This window comes from Carettochelys insculpta, chromosome 2 (assembly GCF_033958435.1).
Source record: "Carettochelys insculpta isolate YL-2023 chromosome 2, ASM3395843v1, whole genome shotgun sequence".
Taxonomy (NCBI): Eukaryota; Metazoa; Chordata; order Testudines; family Carettochelyidae; genus Carettochelys; species Carettochelys insculpta.
Window position 1 is genome coordinate 57930025 of NC_134138.1, and position 27003 is coordinate 57957027.

The window sequence follows — 27003 nt, forward strand, 5'->3', positions numbered from 1 at the left end:
AACGTGGCAGCAGGAATGCAGTGCTGCTGAAGGCTGGGAGGAATGTGTCTCCCAGAGATCATTTGCATAAGAATGCAAACGTGTACCCGTGTGATACCTCTCAGGCAAAGCCTAATGGGTAGCAAGGAAGCCATGAGATTTTTGTCTATTGTAAACACATTGTTGTTAAATCACAATTTATGCTGACACTCAGTGTGGGAGTTGTGGGATCTCACCAATGCTCTGGGTTGTTGTGGGGGACAGGGCAGTCACCATAGCTGCATAAGATATTGATTACACAGGGCTCCCTGGTTTAAAGCATTGTAAGAGAGGAGAGGAGGGGTACTAGTTGAGCTAGCTTGCTGAGTGCATTGGCCCCTGCCCTGCCCTGCCCTGCCCTGCCCTGCCCATCTAGCGATAAGTCTGGCTTGACTAGTCCTCCCCACCTGTTGAAAGATAGAAGTGGGTACTAGGGTTTTTGTGAAACTCCACAGTGGAGCTATTAAGAGCTGAAGTCACAGAGTGGCCACTGAGGCCATGCAGAGCTGAAATCACAGGGTTCTGCCTCAGGGCAATCCCCAGCAGGTGCTGGTAGGAGGAGCAGCCTATGATGGTGACTGGCAGGTGGCTGGAAAGGGAGCAGCGGACAACAGTGACCAGTGGGCAGCCAGTAAGGGAGCAGCAGGGGCAGGTGGCTGATAGGAGGCGCAGCAGATGCCAGTGGGTGGCCGGTAGGAGGAGTAATCAGTGGGCAGCAGGTGGCAGTCAGTGGGATGCTGCAGACAAGTGGACAGCTAGTACTGCCCTGGTGATGTATCTGTGGGCTCTGGGTCTGGGACTGCACCGTGAGAGGTACACCCTGTAACTGTGTGTGGGGAAAGGGCAAAGAGCCCCAGCAAGAGACTTGGTTCTATAGCGTCTGGGGATGGTATCTTGTTAAGGGGTTTGTCTCTCCTTTGCTTAGATATACTGCGTCTGTCACCATAAACTTGACGTAGGTTATTGTCATTAAATAAGCTGTTTCTATTTTAGACTCTGTGCTTGCGAGGGGTGGGGGAGAACTGCCTTACAGGCACCCAGCAAGTGGGGTGAGATTGTCCCAGGCCACTGGGTGGGGGCTCGAGCTGGTTGGCTGTATCCTTGACAGGAAACCCCTAGGAGCTGAACCCAGCCCTTCTGGCAGGCACCTGGCATTAATAGAAGGGTTACACCTGCTTTGTATATGCACACTGGATTTTAATGTACACGCTGCTCTTCAGTCCTTGCTTTGAGAATACGATCTTTTGGTTAGAAAATGGGCCCACTGTATTTCCTGTCTAGTGACCAGGCAGTTGTGACTGATCTTGATAAGTGAGACTGTGGCCAGGGTGTAGCTGTTTTTGGCTGAAACCTGGTGGACTGAATCAGCAATTAGAATTTCTAATGAAGCTTCAGGGAGAAGAGCAGATTCTCCTCACAAGCGTCTCATAAACAATACACTGTCACTTTAAGCTGGCTTTGCTAAATGCTCGATAGTCTTAAGCAAAAAAGCTAAATCATAAGTATTTTGACTACAATAATTTGTTTGCTCTTGTCCCATATGCTTTAAGCTACATTGTAGTGAAAAGGGCAACTCACTGTTAATGTGAGGAAGCTGCTGGCTTTTTTAAAAACCTGGATTCAGTCAGGTTCTACTTGTGGTTTTTCTGCACAAGCAGAAAAGAGGCTAAATTGCTCAGAGAACACTATTACCAGAGCAACCTTTTCTTTCTTTTTTTTTTTTCTGACCCATTTAATAGCATGTGCAGGAAGGGGACAGACCACATGGACGGAAGAAGTTAAAAATGCTCATTTTTTTTTCAGAAGAGAAGCCAAGGATCAATGGGTATCAAGACTGAACTAGCATCACTACTAGAAATGATCTGGCGAGATCACAACTGGGGAAGTGGTAAGAGATTTTAGGTAAATAGTACATAGTCTGTTGCAGTAGTGTGTATGGGTGGGGTTGAGGGTGGATCTGGTGGCTGGAGGAGAGGATCAGGGTCTTATTGTGGTAGGTTCTGAATATACAGAACAAAGACAATCCTACCATGAAGATCGTACGGTGCAAACTAGAATACATCTGTGCTATGGAGAGTTTTCAGTTTTGTGGGCTGTTTATCTGGAACAATTTGCAAGCATTAAATTGATTTCAATTACATTTTTAAAGGAGTAGTCCAAATTATTCCTTTCAATCTGCCACCCTTAGGGTGACCAGATGTCTGTATTCTGTACAGATGGTCCTGATACAGATGGGGCTTTGTCATATATAAGCCTCTATTACTCCTGAGCCCCATCCCAATTTTTCACATTTACTATCTGCTCTCCATAAGCAGTGTTCCTCATCCACCCAGCTTTCTTAGGCCACTCTGAGTTTTTAGTTTCATTTCTCTACTGAATGCTGTAACCCATAAGCTCCTGCTCCTTTCCCAGAGCTGAACAAGAACCCAGGAGTCCTGATAGGGTCTCTTTCCCAGAATCAGGAAAGGAGTAAGATGATAAAGGACAGTGTTAGGTTTAGAATTTTTCTAAGTGACTTGCCACAAGATATCAGAATGTTAGAGGTGCGTGTGTCTATTTGTCTTCTATAGGAATTAAGAACATGAACATAAAGGCCATAATGGGTCAGACCAAAGGTCCTTCCAGCCCAGTATCCTGTCTGCCAACAGTTGCCAATAGCAGGTGCCCCAGAGGGAGTGGGCCGAACAGGAAACAATCAAGTGATCTCTCTCTCCTGTCATCCATCTCCAGCTCCTGACAAACAGGCTAGGGACATCATTCCTTATCCATCCTGGCTAATAGCCATTAATTGACATAACCTCCATGAATTTATCTAGCTTTTTTAAAGCCTGTTAGTTCTAGCCTTCACAGCCTCCTCTGGCAAGGAGTTCCACAGGCTGACTTGCACTGTGTGAAGAGCTTCCCTTTATTTGTTTTAAGCCTGCTGCCCATTAATTTCATTTGGGCTACGTCTACACTAGGACACAACGTCGAAGTAGCCTATTTCAAAGTAAGAGCATTGAAATAGGCTACTTTGACGATAATCATCTGCACGTCCTCCAAGGCTGGCAACTTCGACATTCAACATCGAAGTAGCCCTGGAGAACATCGAAAAGATCCGCCCTGGAAGGAAACACAGAGCGTCCACACACACAAGCCCCCTCTTTCGAAATAAGGGGCCAGGAAAGCCCACGGACCGGGTCACAGAGCACACTAGCCCTTCCGGGGCATCTGCAAGCTACTCCCTTAAAGGGACCTTCCCAGACACACTCAGCCTGCACTGCACGAGCAGCCCTGCATTGGTGATACAAGCCTCGCAGACCTCGAGCCCGCAGACATGGACGTCCAGCAGCAGCTGGAAGCCCTACAAGCCACCTCCCGCGGCGCAGGCACCCTTCTAGATGCTGCCCGGGAAGCTGCCCAGCAGCTTCTGGAATGGGAGCCCTTCCCAGTGGCACCAGGAGATGCCCCCAACCATCGGGCCCTCCTCACCCTCCCCTGCCGGGTGCCCCGCCGACTCTGGAGCTACCCCTTCAGCACCGCGTGGTGGGAGCACCTGGCTATGGGGGAATGGAATGATGATCAGTGGCTGCAGAACTTCCGCATGAGCCGGCAGACCTTCATGGGGCTCTGCCAGTGGCTCGCCCCCGCACTGGGGCACCACGACACCTGGATGCAGCGCGCCCTCCCCGTCAAGAAGAGGGTCGCAATAGCTGTCTGGAAGCTGGCCACTCCAGACAGCTACCGCTCCATGGGACAGCAGTTTGGAGTGGGAAAGGCCATAGTCAGGGCTGTCCTCATGGAGGTAAGGAGGCCTGGGGCTGAACCCCCTGCTGGGGAGGGGGGCCTGGGTGAAAGGGTCCTCGGTGAGGGGGGCCTCAGGAGGGGGTCCTGGGTGAGGGGGTCACACTCTGCAAACCCTCACAGGCACCTATGTTCCCTCCCCACAGGTGGTGCATGCACTCAGTGCCCTACTGCTGAAGAGGGTCATCCGTGTTGGGGACCTGGACGCAGCTGTCGAGGGATTTGCCGCCATGGGATTCCCCAACTGCTTTGGAGCTCTTGATGGGACCCACATCCCCATCCACGCCCCAGACCACAGTGGTGGTTGCTACGTCAACAGGAAGGGCTACCACTCTGTGGTCCTGCAGGCCATGGTCGACAGCTGTGGCCACTTCCAGGACATCTACGTGGGCTGGCCCAGCTCTACCCACAACGCCCGCGTTTTCCGGAATTCGGGACTATGCCACCGACTGCAGACAGGGACCTACATCCCCCAGAGGGAGATCCCTCTGGGGGATAGCACCACCATACCCCTCTGCCTTGTGGGGGATGCGGCATACCCCCTCCAGCCCTGGCTTATGCAGACCTATACAGGCCACCTCTCTGATAGCCAGGAGCGCTACAACGCCCGACTCAACCATGCCCGACAAGTGGTCGAGCGAGCCTTCAGGTGCCTGAAAGGCCGCTGCCGTTGCCTCCTGGCATGCCTAGACCTGGGCCTCCCAAACATTCCCCAGGTTGTGGGGGCCTGCTGCACACTCCACAACCTGGTGGAAAGCAAGGGGAGGCCTTCGTGCAGGGCTGGGCACAGGAGGCTGCAACAGCCTACCCCCAGCCAGCCGCCACCCCGAGCCGCCAGGCCCACCAGGATGGGGTCCGGGTCCGGGAGGCCCTAGGGGAGTACTTTGACCAGGGGGCCCAGTGAGCGACCCCCTGGCCATCCCTGCACCCCACCCCAGCACCCACACCTCACCCTCACCAAAAGCACACGGGACACAGGTTTTTGGAAAAATAAAACTATCATTATTTACAACAACAAAAATGTCGTCTCTTTTTGGCATATAAATAATATTTAGCAAAAGTAAAACAGATTCAATGAAAATAATAATGAATATACAATTGGGGACAACTCTAAAAACTATTACGCGGGGTCAACTATAAATAACTATATAAAGGGGTGGGGACAACTGTGTACAGGGGGGACATGTGGGCATGCCACATCAGCCCGTCATTCTGGGGCGGGGGTGGACAGGCGCGAGCCCCGCCGCGGTCGGCTGGCTGGTCCCCGGCGAGGCTGGCTGGGGGCTGGGAGCACGGGGAGGTATGGCTGAGGCGGGTCCTCAGCCCCGGGTGGCTCTTCCTCTGAGGAGCTGGTGGGTGGGGCAGCGGGCGGGACATCAGGCAGGACAGCAGGTGGGACAGCAGCAGGCGGGGCGGTGGGGAGGGCAGCACAGACTACATCGGGGGCAGGCAGACAGGCCACCAGCTCCTCAAACACATTGGCCACCCGGTTGAACGTGGCCATGAATTCCCGCCAGGCCTCCCTGTGCCAGGCGGCCTCCCGCTCCTCAAATTGGAGCCTCCGCTCCATGAGGTCCGCCTGGCACCGGAGGGCCGCAGCCACCTCCGGGTCATAGGTGCTGGTGGTGGTGCGGTGGTGTCCTCGGCGGGGGTGGGCCTATACTGGGGCAGGTGGTGACCCCAGGAGGTGGTGCTCCAGTGGTCTGGGAGGGCTGTTGGGGACCACAGATGGTGCGGCTGCAGAAATAGGGGGAAAGGGAGGCCATGAGTACCCAGCCTTGACCTGTGGCCCACCCCATCCATCCCCCATTCGTGCATGCAGTGATCCTGTGGATGGCCCCCTCCAGTGGTCCGCCCCCTCCCCTCCCACCGGGGGTGGGGCATGGCACTGTCCATGGGTGGAGGTGCTGCTGGGCACTGGTGGCTGTGGCACCGTCCCTGTGCCGTGGTGTGCCCAGGCCATGTCAGGCTGGGGTGTTGTGGGGATGTGTGGGGCCCCCGGTCAAGTGGTGCCCCCGCTCCATGCTCAGGGGGTCCGTGCCCTGTGGGGTACGTATCTGACAGTGCACTGCCAGGCTCTGGAGATGCCCATGCTGCAGACACCCAGCTGGAGCTGCGGGATCGGACGTCCAGCACCAGCTCCCCCTCCTCACTGGACCACTCAGTGGCTGGGGTGGAGGGTCCCGGCTCTAGCCGTGGTGGGGCAGAGCTGGCCTCTGGACCTGACCCTGTCTTCGAGGCCAGCTGGGGCTCGTCGGCTGTGGTGTCAAGGGTGGCTGGGGGGGAGGAGGTGCCCCGGGAGCCCAGGATAGCCCTGAGCTCCTGGTAATAGGGGCAAGTGGCGGGGGCAGCCCCAGACCGGCTGGCTGAGTCCCGGGCCCAGGCGTAACCCTGCCGCAACTCCTTGACTTTACTCCTGATGTGGTCAGGAGTGCGGGCAGGGTGATCCTGGGCAGTCAGGCCCTCGGCCAGCCGGGCGAACGCCTCCGCGTTCCGCCGCATGCTCCCTATGACATGCAGCACCTCCAGAGCGCCCCCCAGAGCCCCAGCAGATCTCGGATTTCAGGGTCAGTCCAGGAGGGGCCCCACTTCCTACCCCGCCAGCTGGAGGCCTGGGATCCCTGGGATGGCCCAGAGGGGGAGCTCTGGGGGGCACTCCTGAGGCTGGCTGGCCACCATGATGGTGTTCCTCTGGCTGTGCAGGGACACCTCGTGGCAGGGCTGCTGGGCGCACGCTGCCAGCTTCCTGCTACAGGGTTTCTGCATCCCTGCGGCTTTAAGAGCCACTGAGTGCAGAGATCACAGAGCCCCGCCGGGGCTGGACAGAGCTTCTCAACCCCTCAGCTGATTGCCGCCATGGAGGACCCCGCTATTTCGAAGTAGTGGGACGCAGATCGTCTACACACACCCTACTTCAAGATTCAACATTGAAGTAGGGTGCTATTCCCATCTTCTAATGGGAATAGCAATTTCGATGTCTCGCCGCTTAACTTCGATTTGAACGTCAAAATAGCACATGCCACGTGTAGACGCGACACATGCTATTTCGACATTGTGCCGGCTACTTGGAAGTAGCCGGCTAGTGTAGACGTAGCCTTGGTGTCCTCTAGTTGTGATATTATGGGAACAAGTAAATTTTTCCTTGTTCTCTTTCTCCACACCACTCAATTTTATATACCTCTATCATATCCCCCTTAGTCTCCTCTTTCCTAAAACGAAAAATCCTAGTCTCTTTAATCTCTGTTTGTTTATATGGCACCTGTTCCAAATCCCTGATCATGTCAGTTGCCCTTTTCTGAACCTTTTCTAATGCCAATACATTTATCCCTCATTTAAAGAGTACTTTAAGAGTACTCACTAAAATAAGGGACATGTATACCCACCTATGTTCACTAAAGTGAACTTCCCCTGCTAATATGAGGAAGCCCTGGGGTCTCTGGCCAGGGAGTGGGGAGACTTGCAGCCCTAAACTGCCCCCAGCCTTAGAACCCCCCCACATCCCTAAACTGCCCCCAGCCTTAGATTCCACCCCCATCCCACTGCAGCCCTAAATGGCCCCAGCCTTATACACTCCTACTCCTACTCCTACTCCTACTCCTCCCCTCACTGCAGCATCTTCACTGGGGCTACTAGGGTGGGTGGTTCCCCCAGCTCTCCTGCTCCCAGCAGGTAACAGTTGTTAAAACCAATTAACTCAGGTGTTAAGCTTTCAGCACCTAGGCATAAGGTAATTGCTATCTCTAGTGATATCTGCCTGAGGCAGCAGTGTTAGGAAACTGCAAATGGCTTCTTTAACAGCCACATGCAGCTGGGAACTGCCCAGCTGGCAACCTTTCCCAAATCTAAGGGGACCCATGTTTAGGTCCTGACCCATAGACTGGGAATCCCTGCTCTACATACATACCCTACATCCTATTTCTGTGCCAAACTATTCCCATACATCAGAAAAGTACCTAAACACAACCAGTTTATGTCAAGTTACAAGTACTTGGAGCAAATTGGAGACTTTTCCATGTATTTTAATGGGAATGTAGTGTCTCATGAGTTTTCACCTACAAGAAGAAATTTGGGAACCAGTTGTGCTTGCATAGCAAGGGATGAGTATCTGTTTTTAGATGAGACCATCTGTATGCAGTATTCAAGAGGTAAGCGTACCATGGTTTTACATAAGGTCAATAGGATATTCTATCTTATTTTTTTATCCCTCTTTAAATGATTCCTAACATCCTATTTGCTTTTTTGACTGCTGCTGCACACTGCATGGATGTTTTCAGAGAACTATACACAATGACTCCAAGATCTTTCCTGGGCTACGTCTACACGTGAAGCCTACATCGAAGTAGCCTATTTCGATGTGGTGACATCGAAATAGGCTATTTCGATGAATAACATCTACACGTCCTCCAGGGCTGGCAACGTCGATGTTCAACATCGACGTTGCGCAGCACCACATCGAAATAGGCGCAGCGAGGGAATGTCTACACGCCACAGTAGCACACATCGAAATAAGGGTGCCAGGCACAGCTGCAGACAGGGTCACAGGGCGGACTCAACAGCCAGCCGCTCCCTTAAAGGGCCCCTCCCAGACACACTTGCACTAAACAGCACAAGATACACAGAGCCGACAACGAGTTGCAGACCCTGTGCATGCAGCATGAATCCCCCGCTGCAGCAGCAGCAGCCAGAAGCCCTGGGCTAAGGGCTGCTGCACACGGTGACCATAGAGCCCCGCACGGGCTGGAGAGACAGCGTCTCTCAACCCCCCAGCTGATGGCTGCCATGGAGGACCCCACAATTTCGAAGTTGCGGGACGCGGATCGTCTACACGGTCCCTACTTCGACGTTGAACGTCAAAGTAGGGCGCTATTCCGATCCCCTCATGAGGTTAGCGACTTCGACGTCTCGCCGCCTAACGTCGAAGTTAACTTCGAAATAGCGCCCGACGCGTGTAGCCGCGACGGGCGCTATTTCGAAGTTAGTGCCGCTACTTCGAAGTAGCGTGCACGTGTAGACACAGCTCTGATGAGTTGTAGATGGGGTTTTTTTCCAATGTGCAGTACATTGCATTTATCCACATTACGTTTCATTTGCCATTTTGTTGCCCAGTCATTCAATTTTGTGAGATCCTCTTGAAGTTCTTCAGTCTGCTTTGGTCTTAACTATGCTGAGCAGTTCAGTGTCATCTGCAAACTTTGCCACCTCACAGTTTACCCTTTCTCCAGATCATTTATGAATAAGGTGAATAGGACTGACCCTTGGGGGAAAACCACTAGTTACCCTTTTCCATTCTGAAAATGTACCATTTATTCCTACCCTCTGTTTCCTGCCTTTTTAACCAGTTCTCAGTCCATGAAAGGATCTTCCCTCTTATCTCATGACAACTTAATTTGTGTAACAGCTTTTGGTGAGGGACCTTGTCAAAAGCTTTCTGGAAATCCAAGTATACTACCTACTGGATTCCCCTTTATGAATGTGTGGGTTTTTTTTTTTTTTACCTCTTCAAAGAATTAGATACCAGGCTCTGGTCAGCTAATTGCTAAATTACCTGATAACTAGAGTTTTCAGGTGCATAAATAGCCCCTGGAATCATAGTTAAAGCTGTTGTCCCTGCTGCCCAATCTGAAATGGCTGAGGCTACTAGGTCCATGGGTGCCATGTACAAATTCAGAGCAGAAATGTTCCTGCCTCAACAGCTCAGACTCTAAATCAGTGAAGTTACACCAGAGTGACATTTGGCCATTTCTGAATTGGAAGTGTTCAAAGAATAGCTCTGACAATACCAAAGTCAACTACTCACACTTATACTTTTATGTTCAGGAAAGTGGAACTGACAGTAGTGAGACAGGGAAACATAAGATCACTAAAAATATCAGAAAAGCAAAAAAGTCCTGTGTGACAATGAAGCTGCCCAGAGGGTGACTGAAGCCACATTCAAACACATTTTATTTAAAATACAGCTACACATAAATTGTGGCATTTGAGGTAAGGCAGCTCAGTGACAGTTATCAGGTATGAGTCATCTCTTTATGGGGCAGGAGGTGCAAGCAATGTGTTCTCGGTAACGTGCTTACTGGAGTCAAAAAAAATTCAGTCCTCTCCACCTAATTACATCTAACATAATGCTCCTGTGACTATAGCTTCTAGAGTAAACATAGCTGTGTCCATAAGTCACTCTCAGAGAGCAAATATGGCCAAATACAGAGAACAAATGAGCCTCTGGGCATGTTTCTGTAAATATTTATGGGATGAGTTTTGCTCATTCATAAATCCAGATTGAGAGCAGAAGCTAGCTCTTACCCTTTGAAATGAGATTAGTTATGCTTGAAATTTAGCCAAGAATGTTTCATTACCATTCATGTGACTAGACTTGGAAAATTCTGACTAGAGTGAAGATTCTCTGGACAGTTGGTTCCTACTGTACCAGACTCTGGGTCTAAATTATATCATAACAAATGCTTCTGTGGCCAGAAATCCAGTGTAACAGTCGGTACCTTTCCTGGGCTCCAGACCTCTGTTTGGTCTCCAGTCCCATGGTATGGGCCTGCTTGCCCTTGCTGGGGTTCAGGCTTCAGTCTCTTGGCTCAAAAAGCAGGAGCCCCCTAGGCTGCGTAGCCAGTCCCCCCAGCCTCTGGCTTAGCCCTGAGGTTACCAGGGGCAGGGAGCTCAAACACTCCCTGCAGGAGTTCTTCACTTCCCACACTGCCTCCAATGCTGTAAAGCATTCTCCTTCATGACTCTCCTCACTTCTCCCAACCTTCTTTCACACTTTTGCTCCCCCTCTTCCCCTCCCCCACCCCCCCATTGGGGGAAGGCTTTTAAAAAGTCCTGTGGTAGCCTCAAGTGGGATCAGCTGGCCTGAACTGATCTATAGCAGCCTCTTCCATGCTGCTCCCACTCAGTCTGTGATAACAGCTGATTACCCAGGGCTGTTTCTGCTTTTTAGAGCTGACTCTCTCTCCCCTTGTCAGCTGTTCCTCTGGCCTGACCCTGTCACCCCAGATAGAACTGAGAACTGCAGCAGAGACCTAGGGAGTGACTGTGTTAGCTGTAATCAGCATGTTGGTACAGGAAATGGCTCCAGCAGGCGAGTTACTTATGGCTTCACGTGCAGGTTAGCTGTGGTGTCAACAAGCACCACAGTGAAGCAACCACTAAGGTATCTGTAGCATGCTGTAGTGCAGTTCAGTCAACCAGTGATCACTTTGCTCCTGGTTCTCATCCGAGCAGCTGAATTGCAAGACTTCTATTATGTCTGACAGGGGATGAGGCACTCAGATAATCCTAGTGCATATCTGGTGTTTCATTGAGCTGGTGTGTAAAGGGCCCGAGTGGAAGAATTAAGACTCAGCTTGCTTTTAATGCCTTGGAGCTGCTTGTGTAAGTAACACTTGCAGGCTCAGGTGCTATAAAAGCACAATGGTGGAGTGCTGCAGGGACTCTCCTGGACCAACACTTTCTAACTAACTTGGCCTAAAAGCTACTCTTTACTCTGCAAAACTTCCAGTTGAAGTTTAGGTCTCAGGATTTAATACTATGATTCTTTTAAAATAAATAAATAAGAGGTTAACAGAACATAAACTCTCTAAAAATATGTCCACAACTTCTATAGATTCTGGACAATCAATTTGTTTGAGCAATGTTGGGTTCAGAGGTCTTAGAAGCTCTTGCTTTCTCGACAGTAGCTATTTGGACAAACCCTTCCTATATGCTAATGTGTATCTAAGGAAATGGGACATTTTAGTCTTTAATTCAATTAGTAGCATAATTCAGCCTTTGTGTGATGGGGGTGTATCAATCATGTGCTGCCAACACAGAAGTTAACAGGCTGCTTTGGGCCTAACAGGCTACATATCCTCTCCTTTCTGAGTATATAAAAGGAAACAGTTTAGTTTAATCTGGACTGCCTCAGAAGGACAACCGTCATGTTCGGCACGCTCCAGCCTGCCAAGGCCAAACACCCAAGTTGCACCATGGGAGCCCAGGGACCCAAAGGGACATTAAAGCCCTGTCTACACGTGCACGCTACTTCGAAGTAGAGGCACTAACTTCAAAATAGCGCCCGTCACGGCTACACGTGTCAGGCGCTATTTCGAAGTTAACTTCGACATTAGGCGGCGAGACGTTGAAGCCGCTAACCCCATGAGGGGATAGGAATAGCGCCCTACTTCGATGTTCAACGTCGAAGTAGGGACCGTGTAGTCGTTGCACGTCCCGCAACGTCAAAATTGCAGGGTCCTCCATGGCGGCCATCAGCTGAGGGGTTGAGAGACGCTCTCTCCAGCCCCTCAGCTCAATGGTGGCCGCATGGAGCGGCCCCTTAAAGGTCCCCTCCTCCTCCTTTCCTGTGCAGGAAGCTGAGGGAACGTGCAGGCAGCAGCTCAGACACGCGGCCAGCCTGCACATCCCTCAGCAGCCACAGGAGGCACAGGACCTTTAATGGCCGCCCGGCAGCCCCCCCCAGTGCCCCCAGGGGACCCCCCCCAAGGGGAGCCAGGGCAGCCAGGCCGGCAAGCGGCAGCGGGCCCCTCCTGGACGGAGGCCAAGGTGCGGGACCTGCTGGGGCTCTGGAGCGAGGAGGAGGTGCTCCAGGTAATGGGGAGCAAGAGGCGGAACGCGGATGCGTTCGCTCGGCTGGCTGAGGGCCTGGCCGCCCGGGGTCACCCTGCCCGCACTCCTGATCACGTCAGGAGTAAGGTGAAGGAGCTGCGGCAGGGTTACGCCCGGGCCCGGGATGCGGCCAGCCGATCTGGGGCCGCCCCCGTCACTTGCCCCTTTTACAGGGAGCTCAGGGACATCCTGGGCCCCCGGCACACCTCCTCCCCTCCGGCCACCCTTGATACTTTGGCCGACGAGCCCCAGCAGGCCCTTCAGCTGGAGTCTGCCCTAGAGGTAAGCCCCGCACCCCGGAGGCCCCCCCCGGAGCCCACGCCCGGGCCATCGCGGCAGGAGGAGGAGGAGGAGGAGGGGGGCTCCTCCTCCGCAGAATCTGGCCTGCAGATCCTCCTCCTGCCATCCCGGAGCAGCAGCTGGGCCTCCGCCCCCCGGGGATCTCCAGACCGTGGGAGTGGACTGACAGGTATGTACCCCCCTCTGGTGTACACCCCTGGGCTTGAGGGGCGGGGGTAATACATATGTGTCCAGGGCCCCCCACATGCTCACATGGCCATGGCCCCAAGGACAGCAGGGCCATGTCCCTCACAGCACTGCAGCCATCAGCCCCTGCCCTCCCACACCCTGCACGACAGTGCCATGCCCCATCCCCGGGGCAGGGGGGAGCGGAACCTCGAGGGGCCCCCGGGAGGAGGGGGTGGGACACCCCACAGCAGCAGCAGCAGCAGCATGTGATGGAGTGGGGGGAGTGCAAAAGGGAGACTCAGGCTAGATATGAGCAACAAGAGCCGAATAGCTCCCAGGGGCAAAGGATGATCCTGGGGCTACAGCTGGCAGGTGACACCTCTGCCCTGAACAAAGAGGAGGGAGGAGCCGAGCTGGCTTTGAATGGGGGTGGGGGCGGGGGCCACAGGTAGAGGCTAGGGGAAGGGAGAGCTGGAAGGCAGCCAGCCTGAGGAGGGGGAAAGCTGCATCCCAGAGGGGCACCCCTTGGGGTCTTCTCCCCAGGATGGGTTGGAAGGACTGTCTCTTCCGACAGCTGGTGCTGTCACTCCTGCCAGAAACTGGGCATCTGTGGCCTAAGAAACCTCTCCTGTCAGACCCTGCGGAGTGAAGTGAGAGTCGCTCCCACCAGGGGACGGGGTGCAGTGCAGGGGGACCCCTGAACCCCATCCATCACAGCAGCATCTCCCAGGGACGGGGATGGGGAACCTGCAGCACAGGGCTGGGGGGACAAAGGCCACGGCTCGGGGCCCACACTAACGCCTGTCTCCATTCTTCTTCCCCCCCTCCTCTCCTGTGTCCCACAGCTGCACCGTTGGAAGGACCGGAAGAGAGTGCCGGCGAGGCATCAGGGGTCCCGGAGACCCCTCCGGGGCCATCGCTCCAGGCCAGCCCCTCGGCCGAGGACCGACCAGCCCCACGGCGGGCTAGACGGCGGACCCCGCGCCACCACCAGCCGACGGCGACGGAACCCCAGCTGCTGGCCATCCACCGTCGGCAGCTGGAGGTTGCGGAGCAACACCTGCGGGTGGAGCAACGCCACCTGCACCTGCAGGAGCGGGCGCTGGCCTGGTGCCAAGAGGCATGGGGGGCCTACATGGAGACTTTCAACCGCCTGGTGGACTACCTGGCCCCCCATGCCGCGCCGGCCGCCGCAGCATTCGCCCTGCCTGCTCCACCCACCGCACCACCAGCTGCTCCGCACGTCGCCGTCCCGTCCGCCGTCGCCCCGCCACCCACCACCGAGGGCCGGAGCGCCGAGGGACCCCTGGAGCCAGCTAAGACTCGCCGGGCATATCTTCCGGTCCGCCCTGCCCCCAGCCAGCCCTGGACAGGGCTGCGGCCGCGGCGGGGCTCCTGGCCGCCCACGCCCAGTGCCAGACTTTAGGGGCGAGGGGCCCGGGACGTGGCCCCCCCCCCTTGTATATAGTTGTGACTTATTAATTTGTGCCCCCCATTTGCCCCGTCCCCCCCATGTAAATAGTTCTCCCCTTTATCATCCCTGGTTTTCTTTTTATTAGTGAACAAACTTTTTTATTACTATTGTTTTATTTGTACACATTACTTTTGTTCCACACATGTTGTATATAGTTTGTTCTTGTTTTATTTATAGTTAAAAAAAAAAGTTCTAAAAGAAAAAGCAGTTTAAGTTCAGCCACAAGTGCGTGCTGTCATTTGTCCAGGAAAAGTGGGAGAGGGGTGCGGTTGGGTGCCCCATGGTGTGGATGTTGGGGCAAGGAGTGTTGTGGAGGAAGGGGTGGGCAGTGGGGGGCCTGGCAGAGTTCACCCCGCGGCCTCATCATCGAAGTGGGCCCGCAGGGCCTCCCGGACCCAGGTCCCTTCGGGGTCCACCTGCCGACTGGGGGTAGCGGGTGGCTGCACGTCGGCCTGCCGGCCTCCACAGCCCAGCCCTGGAAAAAAGCCTCCCCCTTGCTCTCCACCAAATTGTGCAGGGCGCAGCAGGCACCCACAATCAAGGGAATGTTGTTGGGGCCCGCATCCAGGCGGGTCAGGAGACATCTCCAGCGTCCTTTCAGGCGGCCAAATGAGCACTCCACCACCTGGCGCGCGTGGTTCAGGCGCTGGTTGAAGTGCTCCTGGCTGGCAGAGAGATGGCCCGTGTACGGGTGCATGAGCCAGGGCCGGAGGGGGTATGCCGCATCTGCGACGACGCAGAGGGGCATGGTGGTGTCTCCCACAGGGATCTTCCGCTGGGGGATGTAGGTCCCCGCCTCCAGCCAGCGGCACAGGCCTGAGTTCCGGAAAACCCGGGCGTCGTGGGTGCTGCCAGGCCAGCCCACATAAATGTCCTGGAAACGGCCCCGGCTGTCCACCAAGGCCTGGAGGACCACAGAATGGTAGCCCTTGCGATTGATGTAGCGTCCTCCACTGTGATGAGGGGCGCGGATGGGGATGTGAGTCCCATCCAGAGCCCCGAAGCAATTGGGGAAGCCCAGGGTGTCAAAGGCCACGATGATGGCATCTGGGTCCCCCAGCCTCACGAGCCTGTGCAGGAGCATGGCATTGATGGCACGCACAACCTGCAGGGAAAGCACATGGGAGAGCACCAATGAGGGGTGAGCAGGAGGTGCGTGGCCCTACCCTGCCCTACCCTCTCCTCCCCTGCCCTGCCCTCCTCTGCCCTCCTCTGCCCTGCCCTGACCTCCTCTGCCCTCCCCTGCCCTCCTCTGCCCGGGCCCCCCTCCCCTGCCCTGCCCTCCCCCCGTGGGTTCTCTTACCTCCATGAAGACAGCCCCGACGGTGGCCTTGCCGACACCAAACTGCTGTCCCACGGATCGGTAGCTGTCTGGAGTGGCCAGCTTCCAGACAGCAATGCCGACCTGTTTCTCCACAGGGAGGGCACGCCGCATGGCGGTGTCCTGGTGCCTGAGTGCGGGGGTGAGCCACTGGCACAGCTCCATAAATGTCTGCCGGCTCATCCTGAAGTTCCTCAGCCAGCGGTCGTCGTCCCACTCCTCAAGCACCAGCCGCTCCCACCAGTCAGTGCTGGTGGGGTAGCTCCACAGCCGCCGGCGTGTGAGGTGGGGGGAGGCGGGGTGCTGCAGGGTTGGGGGTTGAGCCCTGCTGCCCTGGGGGCAGCTCCTCCTCCGGTGTAGCAAGGAGGTGCTCAACTGCCTCCCGCATGGCATGGAGCAGGGCGAGCCCTGCTCCTGCCGGGAGGGCTGGGTGGACCTCTGGCTGCTGCTGCTGCTGCTGCTGCTGCTGCTGCTGCTGGGGGTCCATGCCTGCGTCGCTCGGGGTCTGTGTGCCTATGGCTCTGCAGACCGCGTGCTGTGCAGGCTGAGTGTGTCTGGGAGGGGCCCTTTAAGGGAGCGGCTAGCTGTTGCCCCGGAAGCGCTAGTCCGCCCTGTGACCCTGTCTGCAGCTGTGCCTGGCATCCCTATTTCGATGTGTCCTACTTTGGCATGTAGACGTTCCCTCGCTGCGCCTATTTCAATGTTGTGCTGCGCAACGTCGAAGTTGAACATCGACGTTGCCAGCCCTGGGGGACGTGTAGACGTTATTCATCGAAATAGCCTATTTCAATGTTGCTACATCGAAATAAGCTATTTCGATGTAGGCTTCACGTGTAGACGTAGCCTAAGTCATTGTCAACATAGGAGTAGGAAGTGACCTAGGGGACAAGTTTAGAGACATGAAGACCTAAACCTGCAACAGGATAACTGGTTTCTTTGGGTCCTTAGTCAGAATCTGATAGAGTAGGGTGGGTCCAGGATCCCTTCCCGTCCCAGTATTTATTGCTCCTGCTGCTAGAGAGGGAAGCATGCTGGATGTGCACTGCCCACAAAGATACGACCAGCTCCTTTATCCTCTAAAACTTCAAGCTGTTGTACTGCTACATATGAAATAGTTTAGAATTGAAAACACTGAGCTTTGAAAAAACTAATGCAATCTAGGGCATTGGAAGAACAAGGTAGGTGAGCTAATCTGTTATTGGATCAACTGCAGCTGGTCAGAGACCAGATTTCCAACTAAATTAGTCCAGAAAGGTGTTACCTCTCTCACCTTATCTCTAATATCTTGAGATGGTCACAGCCAAAGCTATAGTGCATACATGCAACATAGGTGGCTCATCTCAGACAAAAGACTCTAGGATCCCTCACCACTGCTGCAGTTGTAATTGAGTAAGCCTTTAAAAACTGAAAAATACTGAAGTGAGAAATGGATGAGCATAATAAAATTTCTGTTAAACATCTGATGCAAATGGCCATGCATCAGCCAAGTAGTGTATCAGGCGGAGATGTATATTGGCAATCAGACTTGGGAGTGAAGTGCAAATCTAAACTATCATCAACATAGGAAGCATGTGCAAGCCTTTGTCACATTATAGACTCACCAAAGGGTTAAAGCAGAATGTTAAAGAAAACCTCAAGGAACCTCTGAGAAGAAGCCACAGATGAAGCAAACTATTCTGGCACAGCACATCAGATGAATCAAAAAGTCCTGGAAACAAAAGACCAAGAAGGACCTTGGCACTACACCATGCTCAAGAATGCGAAAGCAGCTAATCAACTGAAAAGCATAAAAGCCAATGGCATACCATGAGAACAACCATTGATTGCCAGTAATTGAGGTATTTAAAAACATTACACACATTTGCTATGAAGCAAGTATCGGAGGGGTAGCCGTGTTAGTCTGGATCTGTAACAGCAACGAAGGGTCCTGTGGCACCTTATAGACTAACAGAAAAGTTTTGAGCATGAGCTTTCGTGAGCACAGACTCACTTCATCAGATGCTGGTCTTGGAAATCTGCAGGGCCAGGTATGATTTCCAAGACCAGCATCTGATGAAGTGAGTCTGTGCTCACGAAAGCTCATGCTCAAAACTTTTCTGTTAGTCTATAAGGTGCCACAGGACCCTTCGTTGCTGTTGCTATGAAGCAGTAATCTCTTCTGTAGAATTGGTCACAGTAAGCACCTTTACAATGCTTTGGGCAGGTGGATTCTGCTAGTGCATCACTAGCAAGTACTGTCATAGACATTTGGTAAAAGCAATAACACAGCAGTGACGTGTTACGGTCAAGGTTAATATGATGCAGTGTATATTGTGCTATTAATGACCAAGCCACTTTGAAGTATGCTGACACCAGTGTTTAGTTTACTTGCTGTTTTTTCTTCATTCTATGACCCTGGATTATATTCTCCAATTGAATTGTTTCCAGATCACTCTTTGGTGAAAACTTTGGAGAGAATCCTGCTGTTCCTGAATTTGCCTTGTGGCTTACCAAATGAATGAAATCCCAATGAATGCTGTGACCGGTAACTAAATGATTCAGTCTCCTTGGAAGAAACTTGAGTTCTGAAATGGTTTGCCAAAGAGGAAAAAGTCAGTCCTTGAATGGAATTCAAAACATGAGTTAGTAACACCCTAGGAAAAAGGCATCATGGCAGTTGACTGGGTGATAAAATTCATTATGTGCCTTTTTCTACGTTTTAAGAATTCTTTAAAAATGTTTATAGAACAAGAATTAAATTTAAGAATGTCTATGCTTGTATTTGATCAACAAAACTTTTGCTATTCTTGCTACTTAAACTCCCCTGATCAATGACAAAGTTTTTTTGTCACAGCAAGTGAAAGGGTGAGTGCTGCTTTGTCAGCAGGTATCACTGTGGGTTCCCATGCCTCTAATTCACCATTGCTGGGAGGACGGGAAAAGTGGTGTGGTGGACAGAGCTGCCCTCAAGACAGCATTTTAAGACAGATGGCCAGAACTGTTCCAAGAGGGTTACAGCCTGAAGCTGTATTATGCTTTTCCTAGTCATCTGCACCAGGCCTGTCGGGGAACAGTATGGACGCCTTGTGCTGCTACTGGTCCAACACCTCCCCACTCCAGAACTTGACTCTGTTGACAGGTTGGGAAAGATGTCATGATGATACAGTTGTGAACACTTTGCAGTCAATACAGGGGAAATCTGTGTGTGAATGCAGCTATCTTGGCAAACACTAGGGACTGAATGAGGGATCTCTGGAACTGAAGGCATCCATTTCCACACCCTGAGCTAAAAAGGCTACTTTCTGCAGCTGAGACTCTAACTGGTTCTTGTCCTCTAGTGCTCAGCCCTGAAGGGCCATGGAGCGCACACCAGAGGGCTTGTCCTATAGACTCTGAAAGACACAGTTTGACCCCAAGTCAACAGTCTAAGATTTAATTATATCCTATGGAGCATAAAATACAGTGGCCTCTCATTTTAGCTGCTAGCACCATAGATTGCCTGTTGGAAAGGTTTGAACTAAAAACAGAACAGGCACGGCTTTCTAATAAAATGTTACTGGACCCAGCTGCTCTATCACTCCAGGCACCTGAAAACAACAAGGCAAAACTATTAAGACATTGAACAAACAGAAGCCATAAACCCAGGCAGGCACATAAAACCAGATCAGTGTGCCATGCCAAACTCCTCTGACAATGTTACCTCTTAAAAATAGGTCAGAGTCATCACAGTTTGAGAAAGTTGGAGGGAGCTGAAAAAGTAATGGGTTTTGAATGGAAAATGCATTTCAATAGTGAGTGCATGGCTTTCTTGACTGTGTTTGCCAACATGCTGCCTCTACTACTGCTCTAATGCTGTGACCAGCCGGCCACTTTTCAAGATTTGTCTTTCAAGAGTGCAGTTTGGGAAGAGGGTAGCAGGGAGATGGATGGGGCTGCTTGGAGGGAATAAATGGCTGAAGTGTGTGAACATTAACATTTGTAAACCTGGCAGCTACTAGGGCTAAAAGCAGCCAAACATGGTAAAGAATTGGATCTTGAGCTGAGCCAATGAACAGGTGAGCCAATAAACACCTTTGAAAAGTCTTGGACAAGCCACCATGAACAAGCTTTATTCTGTAAAGACCATAGAATAGGATTACAGTACAGCAGCCTCATCTATGCCTGCAGCCTACATGGTTCCAGCAAAGTCAGTGCTGGGACCCTGCAGGGAGCAGAGGGTACAGCCTGGCAGAAGCCAGGAGGTTCTCCCAACATGCCACAGTTTGTAGTACATAGCTTGTAGTTCCCACATCTGCTTCTGAAGCACACTGGTCCTTAGACTACATAGTTACAGAACATCCCAGCAGAGGGATATCTGCCCTGTTTTTAGCAGTGTGCTCTAAAGTGGTTGTGAGCCATTCCAGACAGGGTGACACCCACCTCATTATAATTTTATATAGGCCACATTTCTTTAGTTTGCTTATGAGACTATCTTATGGGACTGTTGAAAGTCTTACCAAAAATCAAGGTACACCATGTCTATTGCTTCCTCCACCCATCCACAAAGCCAGTAACTTGTCAAAAATGGAAGTTGAGTAGGCTTGGCATGGTTTTGTTCTTAACAAATTCATGTAGGCTATTGTATATCAACCTATTTTTCTCTAAGTGCTTACAAATTGCTTATTTAATCATTTGTGCCAGGGCCAAGCACCATCTAGACCATTCCTGATTAGTGTTTGTCTAACCTGCTCTTAAAAATCTCCAAGGCTGGAAATTTCACAACTCCCTTGGCAATTTATTCCAGTAACTCCATAGCAAAGAGCTGGAAACGTGAGGTGCATGTGTCTTGTAACTGTGTGGGTGATATGAATGAGTCTCTGAAAACTGGCTAGAGCCAACTCGTAACAGTGAAGGATCTGGAAGGACAAAGGGAAACCTAGCAAATGAACCTAACAAGAAGCTCCAGCAGCCAGCGCACACAAACTCAGCATGGCTCTGCAAGAAAAGGACAATGGACGAGAGGTGTCGGGGTCTCTTAAAAGAATGGGGCTCACACAGAGAGATGGCATCTCTCACTTGGGGCTGACAGGTGGAAGCACAGAGACAGAAAAGGAAACCAAGATGGTTCCCATGACAGTCTATCTGCTTTCTTCCATGAGTGTGGGAGTGGGCCTAATCCCTGCTGCCAGTGTCACCCCCCACCATCGGGGGGGAAGTGAAGCAGAGAAGGGAAGAGGCAGGAGCAGGAATGGAGTGTGGGATGGGCAGGGCAGGGTGGATCGGGGTGGGGGATGTCCCAGTCCTGGAACTTCCTAAGCATGACCAGGTAATGGGGCTGGCTGCTGAAGGCCACAATTCTTCATGCTAAAGCATGTAGCTGTCATGGGCACCATGAAATCTGGGACAATTTGGTGTCCCCAGGTTCAAGGTACTCTACACAGGTGCATATTTTGCATATTGGTAGGGTTATTGTTACCTGAGGATTTCTGAATGCCATAGTTCAGTCACCTAGCGGACACTACCCTGTTTTGAAAAGGCTGCTGGGTGTCATTGCAGATACTTGCTGAAGTGGATTGGTCCCTGAAGAGGATAAAACTTCCTGAACAGGAGTCTGCCTCAGTGAGACTCTGCCCAGCTCATGGTGAGAAACTGGAGCCTGGAGGCTCAGGCTTGGTGTTATGAAGTTGCTTGGCCTGCCATTAAAGAAGAATAGGACCTTTTGGAGGTCTTGCACTACTGAACGGACTCTAAGTGACTTCGCAAAAGGTGGAACATAGCTTTTTGTGGCTCCATAGTGGGAGGGGAAGTACTAGGGTTGAGGCTTGGGACAGGGAAAGGACTGGGAGATGGGCTGGAAGCAGCAAGGAGAATGAGACTGGCTGGGCAAGAAGAGTGGCTGAATTGAGAAATGGTGGGTAAGAAAACGACAGGCCTGGGTAAGACACAGATAGCAAGGGACACAGCAGATGGGGGCAAGTTTGGAATGGAATCTGAGATGCTTAAGTATCACCATTCCCCTGCCATCAGTGGGTATCTGTGAATCCCCCGACAAGGCAATCCACTCTCCTCTCATTCTGGGCCAGCGCTTCCCAAAGGGTGTTCTGCAGAACCCCGGTGTTCTGTGAAGTGAAAATAAGGGTTCTAGGAGAAAATTCCATTACAATACCATGTTATGATTAAAAATAATAATTAATATTTAAGCATTCATTAACTTTACTTAAAACAACTTTAAAACTTGGGATTTGTTGGCAAAACCTGCTAGTGTAACTGTAGCCACAAAGTTGTCTTGTAACCAGGTGGCCTTTAACTCAGGTGATAGAGGTATGTGGCTTTAGCCTCTTGAGTTGCAGAATCTATCCCACCTGCTGCAGGCCAGGATCCAACAGCTTCAGGCGAAGACATTCATTCTTTCTCCCTTTGCGTATTATTTGTTACACTTAGATTCCACAGGCCCACCAGGCCCTGTTGTGCTAGGAGCTGAAAACATACTAGTAAAGAGAATGTTCCAGCATTGCCACTCGTACTATCCAATTTAAGAAGAGAGGTAATAAGTGGAAGGAGAGAGGACAGGATCACGTAGGTACACAGACAAGTTCTGTGCAGTTTAAAGTAAAAGCTTAAAGTAAACAAAAATGTAAAGATACGAACAACACCACCAAGAAAGAACAAATGTCATCAGTTACTTTCTGGTTTGTCCACTCTCCTGCCTGTATCCTGTTTTTTGTAGTATTCATTTTCTCTTTACCTCCTCCCACCACCTTCCCACTCCCCACAGCACTGTCTTTTCCTCTAGTCTCTAATGCTGTTGGACTCCCATGATAAGGATTCTCATAAGCTGCTCTTTGCGGCCTGGTCACTGCACTTGTGGGAGGTGTTGGAATGTTGTTCCAGTACATTCCAGCCCCACTTCAGCAATGGCTAGAAAGAACCAGGCTTGTGTACTACCGAGGTGGAAGATTTTATAGTCTGCTGTTGTAAATTTCACGCTGACACCCTTTTCATGGAAAGGGTATTGGTTAATTAGCTCACTAAATAACTTACCTCTGGCAGATGAAAATGAGGAGTTGCCCTTACTGGAAGAATTTCAAAGAGAGAAAATGATTGGTCATTTAAATCCCAGCTTCTCCTTATTATTTTTGTCCATAAAGGTCAGCCTTGTAAAATGCTGATTGGTTCTGAACTTCAAAATGGCATAACTCTTTTTGATATTTCTAACAGATGATCACAGTGCTTCTGCTTCAGTGTGCTGGAACAAAGCAGATTAATAACCGCTCTCCTTTGTGTTACATGTCTGAGCTACAGGATAAAGCTTGTATTTTAGGTGCTTTTTACCCTGTATATTGAACACCCATCTATCCAGCTGGAAAGTGGTGTGTTTGATAGTATTTATTTTTTTTAAATTATCTGTTTTCACTACCCCTGTTAAAGTATTTTACCCAGCACATACTGCTGGAAAAATAGTAGCAAATGTAACCATTTCAGATGAGTCATTAGGAACCAGTACACTTCAGCAGAGCAGACCCCTGCTGGGACCATCAGAGTTCAGGAGCATGCTGTAGCTATTGTATGGATATTTACAGGAAGGGCCATTAAAAGGAGAAAAAGCCATGTTTGGAAAAGTAAAGGGAGAGGAAAAGAGAATTCCGACCTTTAAATCCTCAAAAGAAACCTGCACAATACTTTCAAAAGCAGAGCTTGCAAACTTAAATTAGTAACTCTCCTGGACACTAAAAACGAACTACAGGTTTAATAGAGACATTGGTTTTATGGTTCACTAAAACAATTTGCAACACACTCTAGTGCATACAAACCCATAATTGCTCACTTCATATTAAGTGGCCTCCTATAGCAAGTGTGAAATATTTATGCTTTATCTGTCCAACCTTCTATTTAGCGTGGATGGAAGTTGGTCCAATAAATGGTATTACCTCACCCTCTTTTCTTTCTTGTAACAAACTATAAGATTTACTAACATTGCAACTACTTTTTTTTTTCAAAGAATGATAGGATTAGAAACATTGTTTTTAAATGTGATTTTTTTTCTATTGTGAAGACACTGCAGTATCCAAAGAAATAAACATCCTCAGCCTTGCTAAGGTCGGGGAGGGCGGTGGGTGGGAGCTGCAACTTCTCTAATATGGCTGTTGATCAGCAAACGAGCTTCAGAAATCCATGGGAGTTGTGTTTCTGAATCGCTTAGGTACTTTTGAACACCTGCCTGGAGTTTGTCAGACAAGGAATGCCATTTACACTGGTGCTGTTAATTGGCATTGCAATGTTCTTTTTCCCTTTTTGTCTTTTTCTCATTTCAGTTATTGGTACCAAGAGTCCATGTACAAAGTAGGTTTAAAAATAGTTGTTCTGTAGATTTGAGGAGAACATTGTTAGTGGGACTTTCTTGACTTTCCCTGTAGCATACAGTAAACCCTTGAGTTACATGAAGGTGTTTTTTAATATGGAGATATACCTATCTTATAGAGCCGAAAGGGACCTTCAGAAGTCATTGAGTCCAGTCCCCTGCCCTCACATCAGAACCTATTGCCATCCCTGACAGTTTTTTTAAATCTGTTTCCCCCAGATCCCTAACTGGCCCTCTTAAGGATTGAATTTACAAGCTGGGGTTTAGCAGGCCAATACTCAAACTTCTGAGCTATCCCTCCACCTTTTTTTTTTAGGTGAGGGCAACCAAGGAGGAAGAGGAAGTGGGAACTGGAGAAGCTTAGCCATTGGGCTGACTCTGCCTTGGAAAAGAGCAACTACGGACACCACCTCTGCTGGAGAATGTGGGCATTGATGTCACTGCCACTCATAGGCTAAGCAAGTGCTCTACCACTTGAACTAATTTCCCAGTTGTGTTCCTGTAACCCCCACGTAACTCAAATTTTCACACAAGTAGCAGGGGAGAGGAGAATCAGGCTGCAGCCTGGTGCCCAGCTCCCCTAGCTTGCAGAAGCCAGGAAACTGACCAGCCCACCAGAGTTGACCAGTTTCCTGGCTCCCAAGTAGCAGGGAGCCAGAAACCAGGACCCTGGAAACTTGTGGGACCCCAGAAATTGACCAGCCACGTGCTCCCTGCTGCTTGCAGCACCCAGGAAACTGACCAGTTTATGGCTGGTCAGTTTCCCGGTTCCAGACAGCACAGGGCAGCCAGGAACCATAGGGTTCCTGACAGCCATGTGGCTGGGGATAGCAGGGAGTAGGGGCTCTTAGCCTGCCTAGCTACCCACAGATGCTCTGAAGTGAAGTCATGGAAAAATGAGAAAGGACAACAATACTGTCAGCGCCCGGTGGTTTCCCCCCGCGACTTAGTGGCCAATTAAAGTGCGGGCGAGCTGGGGCCAGAACCCAGGGTCCTCGAAGAAAGGGGGGTCGTCCCACCACCCACCGGTAGGAGGATCAATGCAGTCACTTATAGGAGCAATGGAACTCCACCTAAGGTCCACCCTTCCCTAGCAGGCAGGCACCCAACCAGAGGGAGGAGACAACAACACCGGTTTAGAATATATTTAACAAGAAATTTATTAACACAAATAACAACACGCAACAACACAACAACAGTAAAATAAACACATAAACCAGTTCATTAACTCTAATCTTAGCTATATTTAACTTTAATCTTAACTATATTTAACTTACTACTATAGACATGTAATCCATCCCGGAATTCAGCAGTACCCTCAAAGGAAAGTATAACTGTTAGAGTGGAATTGAGGGGAGGGGAAGGGAGTCTGGGCCGGGGCGCTACCCCCGGCCGAAATGACCAGTGGTGGAAGCCGCCGGGTCTCTTTATCCACAGTCGGCTCCCTAACCCCAGCCTTTTCCCAGGGCTTTTGCCCACTCAGGAGAAATATGCAAGGGAACAGTAAAGGGGAAGTACTTATTATCTAGTTATCTTAAACAGTCTTATCATTGAAACAGTCTACTCAAATAACAGTCTAATACTAAATAATCTATATAACTATAAAACGATTTTAACCAAGTGTGGCTTGTAATATAGCGTAGGCTAGACAGGCCCGGCCACATGGGGTAAGGTCCCCCGGCACTGCCCTGCCCCCATCGAAGGAAGGCACAGCGAAGGCTACGTTCCTTCACTCCCCTGTAAGGGGTCCTGGTGCCTACCAGTGTCTCTATATGTATGAGTCTGTATGTGAGGCCTGGCTAAGCCATAGGCCTTATTGGTTTTACGTGTCTGATGAATACGGTGTCTGATCCAGGTTGTTGGTCACATCCAATTGGTTGTCCAGTCCGGTAAAACGATTGGTGAGCAGCTTGAGTGCGATGACGTGGCAGGAGCAGAGGTGTCGCTGCTGATGGCAGGCTCTGGGGTTCAACAGCTGGGTAAGCAGTACCACGCCCTATGGGTGAGGCCAGTTTGCCACCCAGCTGATCTGCCACAGAGCCCGCTTGCCGCCTTTAACTGGCAGGCCCTGGGTTTTACTAGGCAAGTACGCAGTACCACGTCCTATGGACGAGGCCAGTTCGCCACTTGCCCGATCTACCTCAGGGCTGCTGAGGGAAAAGCCAGTACACTGTTACCACAGCGGGCGGACCCCACTGGGTAGTACTGGAAGTGATTTAAAAGCTCTTTGAACAAACAGGAGCTCTTCGCAAAGGCTTCTCTGATCTTCTCAGGCAGACAGACCCCCCAGACTGACACTGAGTGCTGTGCTACGCCGCCTTATATTCAGTGTTCTCATGCATGATTCATTAGCTGATTTTAATATTCATGATTCTGTTCATGGTTTTCAACTAGGTCCTCTCTCTTGGTCGAAACTTCCAGAAGCTGGCAGAAGCCCGCTCCCTTCGACCAATTAGAGAGCTTTGTTTGGATCCTAGCTTTGTGGATTCAAGTTACCGGGGAAACTAACTGCCCCAAAATGGCCGTAGGTGGGGCCACAAGATGGCGGCCTATAAGCTTTTAGTTTGCCCATGTTCCTGTGTAGATTTTACCTCAGCCAGAGGCTTGTTTCCCCTGACACACGGGGGTGATCATGTCCTAGAGATAAAAATCCCCGACAAATACCCTGTCTTCCATGGATAAATGCTTCCTATCCATCCACCCACTCCGCCCCATCCTGAAAGTGGTCACTCTGTATCTGACCTTTTATTCCTTGTCCTCAAAGGAAACCTTTACAATACTTTCAGAAGGAGAGCTTGGGAATTAGCAGCCCCCCCTTGGCAAGGCTGAAGATGGTTATTTCTTCCAAAACTACAATGTCTTCACAACAGAAAAACTTGAAGCCACTTATTTCAAGTGTTTGCTGTAGTTGGAATAAAAAGAAAGTATGCAGGAATTTGTTTATTCAAGGGACAAAGGAGAACCCAAGTATTGAGCCCAATTCTGCCTACAGTTACATCTGTGCCCCTGGAGCTG

General features: G+C 51.0%; 2 long non-coding RNA genes across 3 annotated transcripts in view; one reads left to right on the forward strand and one right to left on the reverse strand.

The window, feature by feature from the left end:
• The window catches only part of LOC142009263 (uncharacterized), a 38961-nt gene extending 20708 nt beyond the window's left edge, over positions 1-18253 (forward strand). The window contains exons 2-3 of one of the 2 annotated variants that reach the window (XR_012644404.1): positions 1822-1920; positions 18099-18253. This is a non-coding gene — a long non-coding RNA (uncharacterized LOC142009263). Of the gene's footprint in view, positions 1-1821; positions 1921-3947; positions 4709-18098 lie in introns of those variants that run through there. The other variant, XR_012644405.1, reaches the window with a different exon arrangement.
• Positions 5324-18291, reverse strand: LOC142009262 (uncharacterized). Its single transcript, XR_012644403.1, has 3 exons — positions 18162-18291; positions 17273-17379; positions 5324-5538 (listed from the first exon to the last, which is right to left on the reverse strand). It is a non-coding gene; the product is annotated as an uncharacterized LOC142009262 (long non-coding RNA).
• Between the last annotated feature and the right edge of the window lie 8712 nt (positions 18292-27003).